Below are 15949 nucleotides of genomic sequence, written 5' to 3'. Positions count from 1 at the left end.
AACCTAATTACATTACACCTCCATGTAATTGGTTCCATCAGAGATGCGTTCTGTTCGCCGTTGTAGACGAATGCGCCGTTTATCTAACGACGAGTAATCTATTTGTACAAATAACGAGTGCCTGGTATAATCGGACGATCAATAGAGATTTGTACTATTAACACCAGCTACCGTAACTGTGCATTAATTATTGCTCCGTTACGCTTATTAACCTTGAACTTAAGATAGGAGACCTTGAAAAGAAAAATAATTATCTAAGCGCCTATTGTCTTTGTACGTTGAAAGACAAAGTAGACTCTTTGGTGAATTGATATGGTCGATATCAGCCCTAACCTCATCGATGACAGCATAAAAAGATCACTTAATTTACAAATTAGTGGAAGGAAATTCAATGGATCTGATTGCTGTGGTTTCATCTGGTTATTCACGGAATAGATACCATTTAACTAGATATACAACATGTTTACCGGTTAAACTAAGCAACAATAACAACGGACAAAATATATTTAATAGAAAATCAACCGATTTACATGCATTATTAACGGATTACTTTATGAATTTATACGCTCGATGTAACGTGAAAATTAACAAAAATTATGTAAGTTGCAAAATTAAATACCAATTTCTATATATTTAACTCCAAGAAAAACATTATAAAATTCAAAAAGAGTTCGAAAAAAATAGAATTTAAAATTTTAAGAGCGTCAAATCGGAAAATTATGTGACTTATAATGAGGATTCAGTTACGTCCTAATCGGATATTCTACTAGTAAGAGATAAATTTAATCCACGACGCTTTCCCTGTCCCGCCGCCAATGATCGAGTAAGCTACAAATCCTCATATGTTTGACGCCGATAATGATTTAATGCAGCATACGTTCCAATCAGAGGACGAGTTAATTTATTGCGAAACTTATCGAGATCCGATTTTCCAAAAAAATACGAAACACGATTAAACTATAATATGACGTAAATTTTATACGTATAGCATAATGCACACCAGTATAAATAGTATACTTTCTTTTATGATAGCATGTATTAATTTTATGTATTTATACTTAGTATATCTTAATTTTATAATTAGATTATTATCTATAATTTATTAATGGTATCGTATACATACTGGGTATACTTTTCCATTTTGTACGGTAAATGCATGTAAATTGGAAATTAAATGCATGTAGAATGTGCAAAATAAAGATTTATAAAAAAATCATACCAGTAGCACTACAACCGAAGGAAGATATCTTAATTTGAGTGTAAATAAATAGATTTATGAAATGATTCTGATAAGGATATAAAGTAAGTAAAATTTACAAAAGAGTCATGAATTGGTTGCTGATTTCTAATCTTGCCAAAAGATAACCGTAAGTTGTACTTTTTGCATTTAAGGTTTTATTTTCTAAAAAATAGACTTAAGAGGAAAACCCGTATGCATTTTTTGCAGACTAGAGTAGGGAACAGCTGTGAAGGAGCAGCTGCATCACCGGCCAACATTGTAATAAACAACAATGCAACACCACGATGCACTTTCTTAAAAATTAGTTTTTTTATAGCTTTTCTGAATCCATTGTGGAGTTGGAACGTGGCAGACCGAAATAATTTGTTTCATGGAAAACAGATAGACTGTAGATTCATTTTTTAAAATATTAAAAAAATACATTGTTATTTCATCTACGAGGTATACCGACCCATCGGGATGCCGGTGGTTTTTGAAAAAAACAAACAAAACATATTTGTAAGTATGCCCTGTTCGAATGTAGGGCCTCCGGATTTAAACTTGTGACCTTAACCTTACTGTGATGGACGCCTGCTGCTAGCGACGCTTTACAAAAATGTTTAAATTTAATGTAAATATGTTTAAATTTTCTGCCATTCATAAGATTTATTTGAGCTGGAAGCCAGGAATTGTCCTTTATACATAATTAATAATATACATTGCAATACTATTTAGAACATAGAACAACAGGAATTTGCGCAACAGAATTTTGTTATATACAAAATAACATAAATCAAATGTACACGTCAAAGTTTTATTGAGAAATCAAAATGCTATACAATTATGTTTATCTTACCATTAATAGAGACAATTAAATCTATAGGTGCAAGATTTAAAAGTTTGATTGATTGATTTATATAAGCTCAATTCTTCTCATACATGTTAATATTTATATTACACTGAGAGGCAAAAAATGTGGCGACCCTCGTTTTTTTTTAGCAAAGAGGTGCAATCGTTATAATTTTTTATTATTTCTCATTTGTTTACATTTAAAAGGTTTTCGCGGATCTTGATTTCAAAAAGGAGCAGCAATATTTGACCCTTTTCTAGGTTAGGATTGTACAAAGATTTGAATTTGTTCACAAATGCTTATCTATCGATATTTTCCTAGATTTTTTTACACATTAAATTTACTTTTTCTCAGAACTTTCCATTTTTAAGTTATTAATTTTGTGATTCATTTTTATATAACTAGTTACATCTTTAGTATTATGGTTACTTTGATATACTTCAAGCAAAGCTATGTATGCAATTCTATGTATATGTACAATTTACTGTTATTTAATTAACAAAGTTTTTACAGTTTGTACTAAATGGAACTACCAAAAGAAAGTAGTGATGAAAAGCTATTGTCACGAACGGGACGCGAACCCACATAGATATTACTCTAGATAGATCGATAGATGGGCGAATTTGTTTACTATCCACACGGAGTTGAGCTTACATCGTTTGGTGGTTGCGCTTTGACGAAGAGATGCAAAAGACAAGGATGGTTGAAAAAGATGGGAGATGTCTTTGCCTAACTGTGAGCTTATTATAGTTAGTAGAATATTAACTTAAAAAGTAATTACATAATAATTGCTTTTTACAAAATTAGTAAGTAGCTAGTACTTAGTAGGATAAGACCTAGGTTCGACTCCGACTGCCATACACCAGAGCGGATTATTTTATTTATGTATTGTACATAAATGTGTGGAGTGGAGAGCCTGCTCAAAAATGAATAGGGATATTGCCAATTCTGCAGTATATAATTTCCATAGCATTTTTATTTTTATCATAAATCGCATTAAAATTTATTAGAAATTATGTTTTGTACTGAAGAAAAATTTAATTAAGAGGTTTGCAAAATAAAATAAAAGGTTTTAATTCCATAAATTTGTTTATTGGACACAATATTTTTTTAATTACCTTGTCAGACGGCTTCCTACAAAGAAACGTTCTTTGTTAGTTAAAACCACTGGGCACTGTTAATAAGGTTGTCACTAATTTGTGAGTGTACTCCATAGATGTTGCAAAGCTGTACTCAGTTGTTGAAGGTAAACTGGCTGCGATGGTGATCGAAAAGCCTTCTCTGCAACGGATCCATCATGTGCTCAATGGGATTGGGGTCCGGAGACAATGGGGGAAGGGGCAGATGGGAAATCACCAGGTTTTCTAAACATTGATGAAAAACTCTGCCCCTATGAGGTCTGCCATTGTCATCCAAAAATCGAAAATCCCTGATTTGAGGGATGTAGGTGTTCTTCGATAATTTCTTGGACATAATGACTGCGGTGAGGTTGCCTTCAACAATACGAAGCCAAGTTCGTCCTCCAGTGTAAACCCCAGCCCAGACCATTCCACCGCCTTTTCAACTGCATTGAAGGGAGCACGAACTGGGGCATTGTACTCATCCTCTGTTCACGGTGGACTCTTCGGCGCCTGCTATATACGGACAGAATCGCGACTCATCAGTAAACATAACAGCATTCCAATTGGTGTTCTCTTCTAGGTGCTCGCTGCACCATATTCGTCTGAGTGGTTGGTGTCTGTTGCTGCAGGTCGTTTCAAAGGTGGATACGATGTGACGCCAACTTCTTACAAACTATTACGAAGAGTTTGTGTTGATAAAGCCTTGCCAAAACATCTTATACTTCATTTACGATCTGGCGGGCACTAAGGGTAAAACAATATTTCTGTCCTCCCTTAATGTCGTAATGTACTGAGATTGACTAGTAAGCATTGGCACTTCACCCTCTCGGTATCTGGCTAAAGCCCGGGAAGCCATGCTCTGGGAAACGCCAACTGCCTCTGCGATATCCACTTGCCGGTGATCTCGATGACTCATTCTCACAATAATATTGCCAACTTCTGGTTCAAGATGATGTCTTTCCATGGTTAAAGAGAATACAACTGGATTAAAATGGAGAAAAGGTGTTTGTTTAGAAAATGAGTAATCTTCATGTTTACTCTCTTTAAGTAAATCCGCTATTAAAAATGAAAATTAACATTTGTTTGTATTTTCTACTTTGTTTTATACGACTAATGAGAATATATCGGTTAATTTAATTAAAATTAATAGAATAACAACCAATTCATTTTTGAGCAGTTTCTAAATCAATCAATCAGTAACAACAATAATAACACTAATATTAATAATAACAATATATAGTGATTTGGAATAAAGGCTATTTTTATTTAACTTATTTATTAAAACTTTTGGGTCGGACGATATATTTGGCTGACCTTTTTCGCGATTGATTTTATTCAATAAGAAAGTTAAAAGAAGAATAAAGAATTGATAAAGAATCATTTTTCAACCGAGCTAATTTTCTCAGCCTATTTAAGTTTGTCGCGTTTATCAATGCAATTAATCCCTAGTTGTAAATCAGTTTTTTCAATTACTTACCAATTTTCTTTTACCCCGTTTCTCATATATGCATTGCTTTAAAAAGTTCCTTAAAACAATAAAATGACATGTCGAGATTACATGAAAGTTGCTAGTGACTAATCCTGCGGCAGTATAATTATTAATTATTGAAAGAGAGAGAGAGAGAGAGAGAGAGAGAGAGAGAGAGAGAGAGAGAGAGAGAGAGAGAGAGATACGCATCATAGACGAGATGTATTGTGATATTGATTGTATAAGCATGGGAAAATGACGCCTATATTAACATTAATATATCTATCAGTGTATATTGTATATATTTTTGTTGTCAGTTTGAACATGAACGTAGTCCAATGTCATTAAACAAAATGAACACAATAACATGGTTCACTTAAAAACTCGGTATAATAAATTATCGAGTTGATAAAATGGCAAATGTTTTCCATTCCTAAACCTATTTGTAAAGTAAAACACAGATGGGTTGGTAATGCTGCGAATTGAAATAACACTCAACTGGGGAATTTCTGTTGTGTTTACTTTTACAATAATATTCTAATACTTGTAAAACGGACAGAAAAAAGGCATACCCAAAAACCAACTTTTGAAGGTGGTGCGAATCCGGGAAGCGAGTTAAGACTGGCTTTACCTAGGATTTTGGAATCTAGTTTCCAGTTGGGAAGATTTTTACGCTCGACCTGCCGAAAGGAGACCATTACAGTCATTACCCTTTTCCGATCGATAATGAGGCATCTTTGCCCTGCATTTTTCAATTACATCGGTAGCACTGTAAATGGCCAGTAAAACCAGGTAAAAAGTTTAATTGACGTAGTAAATCAGTACATGACTCAAACAATAAAAACAACTACGAAAATATAGGGAATAGTGAATGTTACAAACCTTTCACAAATCTACAAAGGCCGGTATATATTAATTTTTGTGATATAGAATGATATCATTGCTTCTTTGTTTGGGTATTTATTCATTCACACACACGCACACGTGCACATACACACACGTACACACACACACACACACACACACACACACACACACACACACACACACCCTCGTAAAGAAAAAAAAAATTCAAGATAAAACCACGCATACTTCCAATTGATAGAAGAGAGGAAGAAAGGTCTGTTCTAAGATAAGGAAAACTATTTAGACGGTTCTTCTAATTTCCATGGTGTATGCAAAGAAGGAAGAGTGTTTGTGAAGTAGTAGAGGAATTAAAATGGATTTTACGTTGAATTGACTCTAATAAAAATATATAATTAGTGTTTGCAAAATAATCAGCATTGACTAAAAAAATGTGTAAAAAAAAGAAACAATCTGTAAATGAAATATTGGCTTTCAACAGAATAGGGTTAAGGGTTACAGTATAGATTGGGTTAAGCGTTAAAATAATTATTTAGAAAATATATTAAAATTTAAAATTGGAAGGATTCTGGGTGGTCTGCGAGGTGATGTATAATACGTAATTTTATCCTTCCCGCTCATTCTGGTGCTGTTGGGTCTGTACGCACTGAAGATGGCGAAATGCCGTGACGCCTCTGACAGATTGAGGCATGAACCCAGGATAGCCACCAAATTACATCTCTAAATTTTAGATCCCCTGACATGAATATTATTGAAAATGTCTAGTGACGTAGATAGGTCATTTGGTGCTGACAGTTTTAAATGGACGAGGTAATATAAGCAATTCAAGATAAAAAAAATTACTGCATGAATCTTTTCGTCGCCTTTTTTGATTCCCTTCCGAATCTCACAAACGCAGTTTTGGATACAAGGGTAGCCTGTACTGTGTATTAAGTGCATTAATTATTTTTGCCACTTTCTTTATCATGTTGTACTATTAAAAAAATAAAGGCATTGTGATTCAGAAATGAGAACACAATTCACTCATTCATCATGAGTTCACGAATCTTCACGAGAAATAAATTTCAAGCGAAAGATGTTGAATTAAACCTCGGCAACTATTTGTCATAAAACGGTAAAAATGATTAAAAATGATTTTAAATGAAGGATTTGGGCGACATGCGAACATGTTTTGCAGGATTTTCCCGTCATAGGTGCGTCCTGAAAAGTACGATCTTTTTGGTACAAAATTCACTTTTTTGTAAACCTAACTTGTATAATTAAGTTATTTTTACATTGTTCAAACATATTTTACCCAAGTACATACATTACGATAGGGGTAACAATCCGTCGCTCGTGAGTTGCCTAATAATGGTTAATTTTATTTATTTTATAATAATAAAAATTAAATAATTGTTTGTTCTTGGTGTAAGTAAAGTAAGAAAATAACACAATTAATTAGAAATTATGGGAGGACGTTGTAATTTTATTTTGAAACTAGCTTTTACCCGCGACTTAGTCCTTAATGTAATGCAGTCCTTCTAATGCGTTGCAGATTACTAGTATGGCTTCCTAATATAATGTCTCGTTTCTCAAATTCTCTCTTCTTCAGTTCACTTCGGTCTATACATGGTAAAAAATTGACCATACAGTTCCCTTAGGGATGGAATTTCAAAAAATCCTTTTGTTAGTTGCTATCCATGTCATTGTAGGAATGCACTGTCGAAATTTCAGCCTTTTAGATCAAGCGGTTTGGTCTGTGCGCTTCTGTCAGTCAGTCACGGAACTATTTTATATATATATATATATATATATATATATATTCGCTTACAACTGTGATAATCTTTATCGCTAATTATTATTCAGTAGAGTTCGTGGTCCGATGGACCGAATAACGTTTTTCATTAATTAATATTTATATAAGGTATTTGTTGAGATAAAAAAATGGCAAAAAGGAGGGAACATTCGATAGGTGGGGTTGAGAGGGAAGTTGGTGTCCGAGTGGATCGAAGTCACGATAGCTCAAGTGGTAGAGCAGCGGCGTATTTAGCCGAGGGTCGTGGGTTCGAATCCCGCTCGTGACACTGACTTTTTTATCTGAACAAATACCTTATATAAAGATTAATTAATTGAAAAACTATTATTTTTCTTTTTTGGCCTTGTATATCACATCTGAACATAGTTTCGTGATATCGGATCTCCTGCCTGTCCCAAACCCTCGCGGCCGACCGTGGCGTTTTATACCTTTTGTTTTGATCTTAGGGAACTCCACCTTTTCTTGCGGGTGTATTGAAAGGATTATCGCTCTTTGTTAAATTTTTGTATTGAAAAAAAAAAAAAAACGATAGGGGAAGACATGAGGAAAAAACTCTCATATAACAAAAACTTCCGCGCACACACACACACACATATANTATATATATATAAACAGGGTGTATCAGCTTCTATAGTCCACCGTTTAATTCGGAAATAATTAACTTTGGCCAAAAATGGTATTTTACAAACCCAAAGTAATTTTGGCGTGGCAGTAACGGATTTAACATAACTTTTTGAATATCTACCTGGGAAATGACACTATGTTTGTTATTTTATACAAGAATCCCATATTTGTATTGTACAATTCGATCCTAGAGCTTATTTTATACAATTTTTATTAAAGGGAAAATTTTGATAGGATAGACCATTTCCGAGTTATACTCGACGGAAGACGCGTGAGAAGGGTATGCTTTTTAACAACTTATAATAACAAGATGGCCCTCCCCGTTTTAGATTTAAAATGCAGGGGTTGCACCGTGCCTCTTTTGCGTAGGAAGCGTATTTGAACATTCATTAAAGCGTTAAATCTGCAACAATACATAATAACAGCTGTGAGTTATTTTAAAAATGAAATGGACTCGACGATGATAAAAAATCCTTTTTTGTAAAATAAGTCTTTTTTTCAAAAATTATTACAAGCTATTAGCTAATATCAATTGTGCTAATTGATTATACGTTTTGTCTAAGATCTTGGTTGAAATGAAAAAAGTGTCATGAGCGGGATTCGAACCCACGACCTTCGGCTCAATACCCCGCTGCTCTAACTATCTGAACTCTCGTGGCTTTATCGATAATTTTCAATTTCTTTCTTTATTTTTTACTGATATGTATTGTACAAATTTTAGGAGGGCGCTTGTTTTTCTCCAAAATCTTACAATAAATTACTCTTCGCTCGTTCAGATCCGTTTTTAGATTATAAGACTTATCTTAATGAATGTACACAATTTCTTTTTCCCTAAGACCTATATTCATAATTTCAACTGTGTCAAAATCGAAGTTATAATTACTACTATGATCGTGTTTTGATAATGCAATTCCTTACCTTTCAACATCATTACAGTCATACTGATGTTGTTGTTAATCAGTAGAGATACTGCTTGGTTTGACTATAATAAACAGTCAGACATTTGGTACATTTTATATAACTCCCAACATTAGTGTTTTTTAGCAGAGGTTCTTTACATGTCAATTTAGTGTAGATGTTTTTCCTATCTGGGTTTTAAATTGAAATACTATTTTTATATTATTGATTTTTGTTTCCAATAATCGTTTTAATTTGTTTGATGTTTCTGTAATACCTGTTATAGGTTGATAAAAAATTTTCTCCTGCTGGTGGTGTTTTGTAGTTACACTCGCCCAATTGTTCCATACTCTGTTTATTAAAGACTTTGGATATCCATTGGACATGGATTGTACCTTCATTTTGTTTTTCTTTTGGAAACTAATATCACTCAGTTTTAGTGGCCTATCTATCAGGTTGTACCCAATATTAATTTTCATTTTCAATAAATGAGCAGATGAATAATGTAACATCCTATCAGAATTATTTGATTTCATATATCATATTGGTTAACAATTTTTCTCCTCCCGAATCACGGCCAACTCCAGACAAGGAAGCGTCCTATCCACTTCTATCTCTTTTGTGAATTATAATGATAGGTGATATGAATTGAAAGCTACTACAATGTCCACCAACACTCTCTTTTTTACAATTAGGAGTCATCCCATATATCCCTAACCTTCCTCGTGCCCCTCATTTAGAGCGAGGCATAAGGAAGGCTTAAGCTTCCATTTTTCCCCCATACAAGAAGAAGAAAATAGTTAAGTCAGTTTAGAGGCCGAGGTCCGCCGGCAGTACGGCGGGGTGGTGGATGGGCAAGAAAAAAAATTAGGAATCATCAACATATTTTGTGATAATTTTATGCGGAATTCATACTTAAGACTAATCCAATTTAATTAACACATTCGTTATTATGTCAGCAAGGATTGGTGAAAGAGTTCTTCTCATTGTTACACCCTCCTTTTGTTCATACATTTGATCTTCATATTTAAAATATCCACTAAATGCAGTGATCCAGTGAAATCCAGTAACCTATGACAAGGGATGCTAGTGTTCTTTTAATTCCTTCCAACGTCTCATTCGTACATAACTTATGAACCCTAAAGGTAGACTAGTGAGTAATGACTACACATCCAAAGATAATTTAAAAGGTTAATAGCTATTTTTCACAATTAGATCTGTTCACATAGAAAGCACCGTGTATGTATGAATTGTCGCTAAATCATTTCAGCATTTAATACCATTGCTCTTGAAACCTTAGGTTTTCGCCTAAACCGTTGCCCCCCCCCCGATGTTTATATTTGTTAACTGAGTTATAAAGTACTAATAAAAGGGGTATTTTCGACGAATGTTTGACGAAGGAACTGTTTTCTTTCCAATTGGCGTTATAGTAAATTAATTCGTGTCGTACAGGAGGTATTCACGTCTACCTGTTCCTTGGTTGTCATGGACGAGAGGTCGAACCACTTACAATAATTTTTGATACTGTTCTCAATTAAAAGTTCATGGGTTTGGTGTGGGATTCGAACCAAGGCAAATAAACGTGGCAAATACAATTCCGGACGCACTAATTACTCGGTCCCGTTTTCCATAGGACATTTTAATAATAAGAATTACTTCAGTTATAGGCGAATGTTAAAGTACAATTACAATGTGTTGCATTCAAAATAAACGCATGCCGAAAGAGGCCCTTTACTCAACAGGGCGAAATCTCTAGTGCGGAGATTCTCTGTGAAAAGACGGATACTCGTTTTGTTAAATGATGTGATAGAATCGTTGGTTTTTCATATTAACTACAATTTATTTTCTCTCCAAATCGACGAATTAATTGACGTCGCATGGTTGGCTGTTTTATTGGCTTTTGTCCGTTATGGTCTTCTCTTGCCAATGTAACAGGTGCCGATTTATTCTGTTTGTTCTGTTGCGATTTCTTTACAACTAACAAAATTCCATCGTCCAATTGCATTGACGTGTGCACAGATGATGCAAAACAATGGCCGGCCGAACGATCGGTGTGATTACTAAAATAAAAGAAAAATCGAAGGATTGCAGCAGCACTGTGTGATCTCCTCAGACCTGCATTAGCTATGAAAGAAATGACAGCCTCTTTTAATAACGTTTTGCATGGGTCTGTCAAAATTATTATTTATATCAATAATTTACAATTAATTAAGGTTTTTAGTTGAGATAAAAAAGTCAATGGCATGAGCGGGATTCGAACCCACGATCTTCGGCTTGATACGCCGCTGCTCTACCACTTGAGCTATCGTGACCTCGATCCACTTCGACACTAACTTCCCATCTCAACCCCACCTTTTGAATTTTCCCTCCTTTTTGCCATTTTTCAAATGTCGTGTAATCGGATTGGCTTCTCGGCGACAAACGAAATGGCCACGGAGAGCTTTATTGAAGTATACTTCATTTTAATTCATTAAATTCACTAATTTCGTGGTCCGCTTGACCAATTAGTATATTACAATTATTAAGGTTTTTAGTTAAGATAAAAAAAGTCAATGGGAGGGGGATTGAACCCACTATCTTCGGCTAGAATCCAATCGTATTTATCAGATATTTTCATTCAAATTTCTTTGGAAGGGAAGATTATCACAACTTTTGATGCTAATGACAAAATTTGCGCCTTCAAACGAAACAAAAGTTTTGGGTTGAATCTGTTGATAAAAAAGATATAGTGTTTTCTTGTGTTAAATGATTTATTTAAAAGAAAAGAAACTGGAGCTTGCGAACGGCTCGTTATTTGATGAAATGCTTGTACACCTTCCAAGTTCCTTTGAGCACTACATCCCAACAGTTCGAAAATACAATACAGCAACAAATGGGTGTTTCACAAATATTTTTCAGTTCGACTAGGTCAGTCTATGTTCAAGTGAAATATTTGGTAGACATTATTTCAGACTCCATCTTGAAATCTACTTTCAAGTCTGATATTTACTCCCCATTTTTGACTCCGTCTGGGAAACAAACAAAGCGAAACGTGTTATTCTTCCATTTGCCACTGTTTATGCGAATCCGGACTTTCTATTTCTACAACCAACAAAATTAAATAGCGTCCAGATGTTGAAACAGACATCCGTCTCCAGCTATCAAAAATTAAACCCAACATATCCAAATTGTGCAGGCTAAAACAACCTTCTCTTCCTATTATAATTCATTTTTCATTATTTTCAAATCATTATTTTCAAATTTGAATCGACTTTTATATACCTATTGATTCCGTTCTGTCGAATTTGATTTTTGAGTTCCGGATTTTGTAAATAAAGATAAGTATGTCAATCTAATGTTTGTTTTCGTAGTGTTATCCCGCGCATTCACTAATTAGTAATAGCTTGGCTAATTTATAAAACTTTAATGTACTACATATACTATAAGTATCTAATTATAAGTCCTGGATGAATGTGAGGGGTCCGCCCTGGATTTTTTTTCTGTGAAAGGGATCCACTGGCTATTGGGAACCCTTGATCTACTCTATTCGAAAATTGAGTTGTTCCTGTAAAGAAGGTCACTTTTCGAAGGTGCGTTGACAGGATAAGAAGAAAAGTTCGACCAGTGACAACGGCGATTGGAACAATGCGAACGACTTCGAAGCCAAAGGATTTATTGTTTAATACCATGAAAGATAATCATGGCATGAGTTGTATTAGTCAAATTGGTTAGATTATGTAGCATAGAATATATTTACCGTGTGATATGAATTGTTCTATGTGACGAGGTTTCGTTCGAAAACGCTGTTTTTACAAAGGGAAAATGAATGAAGGAAGAAGTCGGTCGTGTTCGGGCTGCAGCCTGTCTGAATATCGGGGCCCGAAGGTGCTCAGCACGCCTACGAACCTAGAGATAGCTGGAGGGAGAGGACAACAAATAATGGCGCTTTCCTGTTTTTGCCTAGGGTAGGCCTAGTAAAGATGGCGGGCCCGAGGGGCGGGGCGTCCGACCTGCTAAGGGGTGGCAACCCTCCACCCTTGCCACTTGCAATCCACAGGGATATTTTCCCAAAATGCCAAATCGTCATCCGCCGCTCGGCCGTCATTCATCTCCCTCCGCCGAATAATCAGTTTTCATTCGTGATGAATTTAAAATGGGAAACGGTACTGTTTACACCGAAACCCGGTTATAGAAAAAGTTTTCTAATTTCATTCAGGAAAATAAGGTACAAACAATATTAGAAAATGCTTCAAAAGTATGTCCCACTCAGGTATGGACACGTCAAGCTCAAGTTGGGATATTTCAAATATTCAAAATTAATTGGGGGCAATTAATTCTAAGAATGGGACTAGCTCTGCTATATATAACATATCATCATAAAGTTAAGAAATTATTTTTAACCCCTCAAAAAGTGAATGAAAATGTTAAAAATGGAGAAGTATGGAAAGATGTATTAAAAATAGAAACTAATGTTATAATTATATTCATTTGTGCGGTGCTTAGTGACCGTTAGTTAATGATTATTTGGAGATCGTGAGATGCGGTCTGGTGTGACGTAGGTTTAGAAAAACATTTTCTTTATCGTGCCAACGTTTCGATCTTTATTGAGATCCTCTTCAGGGCCTGGGATTTATAAACATTGTTTAAATTATACAAATACGTGTAGGATGTGAAAAAAATGAATTTATACAATGCTAGAAATTTTAGACTCAAAGTATTTGTACTCACTCAAAGTGTTTGTTTTCTGTGTAGATGTGCCATTATTGGGTGTCGTGTGATATTGATGTATTATGTTTATATACGTTGGATTTTGAAGAGGTGCGGAAGAAAGTTGAGGCAGAAAACATTTTTATATGAGGAATCGGCTTCTTTGAGATACAAGGAGCTGACAATGGGAAAGAATGGGTAATGGTTCGGCATGATTATCCTTTCAGGATTATATAGGTAGGGATAATTAGGGAAAGGAAAGCTAAATTGTTGAAAAATTAGAACTACTTAGAAATGTTTAATGTGTAGAATGTGATGATTGTTTTTTATGTTATATTATATGTTATGCGTGATGTGATGATGATATATGTATGTTATCGATATTGAATTTGAATAATGATATTGCTGCGACTGAGTTTACATGTGTCTGTTCTGTAATTGATGCTGTGCTTATCTCTGTTCATGAAAACCATTTCTAAAAAGTTACGTTTATTTTTGTTTTGTGCTGGGTGTAATATTTTTGGATTGTTGAAGTCGAAATTGTGTTGGTGTTCAAAATGGTGGGTAGCCAGTGCTGTAGGATTTTGTTTCGGTTTTTTGCAATCATAGATATGTTGCTTTTCTCTCGTATCCAGATATTGGGATGTAATACCGATGTAAGTTGCCGGATAATTTAAACAATTGATTTTGTAAATTACGTCAGATTTATTAGTTACTGGTGTAAGATCTTCAATTTTGGAAAAACGTGTGTGAATTGTTTTATAGTTTTTAAGGGCTATTTTAAAGTTATCAGAAGAGAGAAATGTGTTTAATTTATGTGAAAGGCCGTGAATGAATGGCATGGATATGTATATTGGTTTGTCTGTATTGATAGATTTTATATGATATTATTAGTAATAGCAGATGGTGTTAGTTTTGAGTTGTAGTTGTTGATTATTCTGTTGGTTATGTGTTTATGGTAGTGATTGTTTTGAAGGATCTGTTTGTATATCTTTATGTTCTTGTGGTGAAATGATTCATGGCTTAGAGTAATAATTCTGTGAAGTAGCCCTTTGGCAGTGTTTATTATTGTATGAAGAGGATGGTGAGACGTAAAGTTGAGGTAGAGATCTGTGTTTCTCGTTGGTGTGGTTTTGATACCAATCAGTGATTAATGCGCCATCTGGTTGTTTTATTACGAGTGTATATAAAAATGGTATTGTTTTGTTATTTTCGATTTCATGTGTAAATTGTAGGCGTGGGTGAAAGCTGTTAATTGTATCTAATGTAGTTTGACTGTAGTAGTATTGATTAATTTTATGGAAATATCCCGCCTGCCACATCAAATCGTACGTTTTAAAAAACAATTACATTAATTAAACGGCGAGAAAGATGATAGGCTTATAAAAAGACAAAAACATGGTTATTTGTTGATAGTGTCCGTTCTGATTTTGTGGAATTCCATAATACGTAGATGGGTGTGCGTTTTCCACAATAGGCTTAGTCCAGTCAAGCGGCACGATGTAAAGTCTATGTATCCATCTATCAAGGAATGAAAGGCAACTATTTTTTTGTACTATTTTTGCGTGCCGCCGGACTTGCATTGACAGAGAGAGTTTTTATCGCGCGCGCGTTTCTTGATAGATAAACAGATCCAATTACCACCACAGTTGTGTGCTCTACTTTGTCAAGTTTACAATGTCCCTCTGCTGGACAAAATAGTAGAAATGATAAAAAGGAATAACATTGATATTTAAAGAGTGTCAAAGAGAGCCAAGAGCCAAGTAAATAAATAAAAAAATACAAAAAATGTAAACCAGGAAACAGTTTCTTTAATAACTTGAAATAAACTATAAACTATTGGTAGTAAATGTATCATACTGTTGACATGGCAGATGAGGTGTGGAATGAGAAGATTGGGCGTGTATTTCGGTGTCCGTGTGAGTTGGTTTTCTAAATATGTTAAAATTTAATTTAGTAATAGATATAGTTATTTTTAAATCAAGAAAATTTATAGATTGGTTTATATAAGTTCCATTCTGAACTGGATATTGTGGAAAAGGCATTTTACTTCCTACCTATCAACTTAGAAACAGGGTGCCTAAAAGTACAAAGCTTCGAAACTTGCGCATTAGGGTGAAGATTGTTTGTTTTTTGTCTAACATTAATGAGGAAGTTTAGAAAAAACGTTCTTTTCATTTTTTTTTTTTTGATGATGTGATATTCCATCTTCCGAAGCAACTACAGGATCGGGGTTAGACGGTAATATAGCTGTGTCATCGGCAAAAGATCTGATCCTTTTTGTACCGGAAAAACTCTGTCAGATAAGAGCGGAGAAAAGAATACAATTGGATAAAAAGTGAAAAACCTACATATTGTAAAATAATACAATAGTTTTGTAAATAAATTTTATGTAATGTTATAGTGTTGAATGCTGACTTATAAT

General features: G+C 34.4%; 1 protein-coding gene across 2 annotated transcripts in view; it reads right to left on the bottom strand.

Annotated features, from left to right (window-relative positions):
- LOC106672866 (mushroom body large-type Kenyon cell-specific protein 1) overlaps window positions 1-12668 on the bottom strand; it is a 78509-nt gene extending 65841 nt beyond the window's left edge. Inside the window, exon 1 of one of the 2 annotated variants that reach the window (XM_014404629.2) lies at window positions 12575-12668. The gene's annotated coding sequence lies outside the window, so the exon portion shown is untranslated. The remainder of the gene's footprint in view (window positions 1-12574) is intronic. The other variant, XM_024224574.1, reaches the window with a different exon arrangement.
- Window positions 12669-15949: the final 3281 nt, after the last annotated feature.

Source organism: Cimex lectularius, unplaced genomic scaffold (assembly GCF_000648675.2).
Source record: "Cimex lectularius strain Harlan isolate CLEC.00 unplaced genomic scaffold, Clec_2.1 scaffold46, whole genome shotgun sequence".
Classification (NCBI taxonomy): domain Eukaryota; kingdom Metazoa; phylum Arthropoda; class Insecta; order Hemiptera; family Cimicidae; genus Cimex; species Cimex lectularius.
This window is presented reverse-complemented; position numbering and strand designations above follow the sequence as displayed.